General features: G+C 44.9%; 1 pseudogene; it reads left to right on the plus strand.

Annotated features, from left to right (window-relative positions):
- Positions 1-1289: 1289 nt before the first annotated feature.
- Positions 1290-2651, plus strand: part of LOC140557069 (small nuclear ribonucleoprotein Sm D1-like) — a 6154-nt pseudogene continuing 4792 nt past the window's right edge.

Genomic DNA, 2651 nt, shown 5'->3' on the forward strand with positions numbered 1-2651 from the left:
AGTCGTTGTCAAGAAGTTCTGTAAAGCTGCAGAAAGTCAGACTTCAGAGGCGTGTGATCAATAAGCTTTATTGGAGTGTAAATGTGGGGCTCAGTCGGGACGTTTCACTGCAGCTCTCTTGAGTCTCTGCCACGGACACAGTCTTCATACTAGACTACAGACGTCTGCTGTGAGCTCGCTGGAGAGTGACGGGACGTGTGCAGGTGTGATGGATCTCTTACAAACCAATAGGGAGTCAGAATGGTGTCTGTTTATACTTCTCATCCAATCACGATCAGACTCTCACTTTCCGGATGGAGAGATTTATCTGGAGAGAGTTTTTTATTGATGACGAGCCGGAATGAAAACAAAGGGAAATGAAATAGGAGGAACGAGGCTGTTCAGATAATTGGGTGAAAATGTAAGAAGTAGAAGTAAAAAGATGAATAATTACTTCAGTAAAGTTTAGATAACCAACATTTCTACTTAAGTAAAGTAAGAAAGTATTTGTACTTAGTTCGTTGACACCTCTGAACACCAGAATGTCAGGTTAATGTCCCGCAGACGTCGAGCAGCCGAAGCAGCGGCGGGTGACATGTGCAGCCAAAATAAGAATCAAATGACAACAAATTGCAGCTCTGGCAGAGGACCCAGTGGAAATGTCAGGGCAGAGGGCAAGACGGGCATGAGTAAGACTCCGTCTGGAGCAGGGGTGTCAAGCTGCAATGCTGGAGGGTCATGGCAGGGCCTGCGGAGCATGGCTTTCTGGCTTTTTCCCAGCTGACAGATGAGCCGACTAAAGGTACACTACATGTCCAAATGTTTGTGGACACCCCTCCTAATGAATGCATTCAGCTACTTCAAGCTGCACCCATTGCTGACAGCGATGTACAAATGCACACACACACACACACATACACAGCTTGTCTAGTCCCTGTAGAGGCGTACTGCCAATAGAATAGGTCAGCACTGAGCTGTGGAGCAGTGGAAGAGCCGTGTTGCTCCATCCAAAACGTTCAGGGATGATGAAGCGGGATGGTGATCATTCAACATTCTGACCTCTCTAAGGCTCTTGTGGCTGAATGCAATCAAATCCTCACAGCAGTGCTACAAATTCTTCCAAAAATGTAGTAGAAAGCCTTGTCCTCCCTGGACAGTAGAGCCAGTTACTCCATAGCCTCAAAATACCCTTGATTTTAGAAGAAACAACCAATGAATGAACAGGTGTCCCAATACTTTTGTCAATTAATGTATAATGCTGGTCTGATAGTTCCAGAGCAAGGCTAAAGAAGCAAACCTCAGACCTGAACATGTCTCGGCTGATCGACGGAGGGGGAGTTGGGGTATGCGTGAACTTTCTGTCAGTCTTCTGCTTTAATGGTATGGTTGGAGGTTGAGGGAGCTGGTCCCGGATCAGTGTGACAGCACACTGTTTACCTGTGCTGACGTGTTTTGAAAGGGGAGAAGAGAGGCCTAGAGCCTAGAGAGGCAGATAGAACACATGCAGAGGGGATTGGGTGTCAGTGCTGCTACAACACGCATACACACACACACACACACACACACACTGACACAGCTATAAGCTTTTCATTGGATTTGCAGAGCTCACATCTGTCTAAAATAATAAACGTAATTTAATCATTTAATGAAAGTTCTTGATCTTCATGCGTGACTATCACTTTCATCACACACACACACACACACACATACACTGTGCTGTGTCGACCTCTTCTAAGGCCTTATGTGTAAGTGTATGTGGGCTCCCACGCCAGCATGAACACCATGCCAGGCCCCAGAAAGAGGTCAAGACACCACTAAGGAGGTTGTGTGTGTGTTAGGAGGTGTGAAGCTCCGTGCCAGCGTGAGCCTACGTCTGTTCTGTAAGCGGACCAGGGTGTTTGGCAAGGGGCAGGTTGATGGAATTTGCTGCTGGGTGTGGGATCCTGTCCATCCATCTCACACACACACACACACACACACACACACACACAGACAGGCTGAGATGGTTATTTATACCTTGCAGTGGGAAAGACACTGGTTGAGCACAGCAGTGGATCTTAAGTGTGTGTAGAACCAGAAGAACCACTTCTGGTTCCTGAAGCAGTGGTTCTCAAACTGGTGACATCTCTACCCTTTTGAAAAATGAAGGTGCTTCAAAGGGTTCTTTGGGTGAAGACCATAAAAGAACCACATTTGGTTCCATAAAGAAACATTTTTGTAAGCGGTTTGAGTGGTAAGAAGCTCAGGACCTGTAAAACAAGTGAAGGTTCTTAAGATCTTAAGGTTCTTACGTTTCTGGGAAAGATGTGGTTTGAGCACTGCGATGGATCCTGAGTGCGTGTACCGCAAAAGAACCTCTCTTGGTTCCATATAAAGCAATGGTTCTCAAACCAAATGGTTCTTTAAAAGACTGAAATGTTCTTTACAAAAGTTTTTAGGTTCCTAGAGACTTCCAAGCAGCCTTAATCTTTGCTCCAACTCAACTCAAGCAATACATTCACTTTTAACAATAAATGTTCTTCAAAAGGTTCTTAGAGTGATGGCATAGAAGAACCGCTTTTGGTTCCATAAAGAACCATGTTATAGAATAATAGAGAGGTGGGAGTTTGAAGAACCTTACTTAAAGTAAGGTAATGATGCTTTATTTAAAGTGAACATTCTTAAGACCTTAA

The sequence above is a fragment of the Salminus brasiliensis genome, chromosome 6 (genome assembly GCF_030463535.1).
Source record: "Salminus brasiliensis chromosome 6, fSalBra1.hap2, whole genome shotgun sequence".
NCBI classification, from domain to species: domain Eukaryota; kingdom Metazoa; phylum Chordata; class Actinopteri; order Characiformes; family Bryconidae; genus Salminus; species Salminus brasiliensis.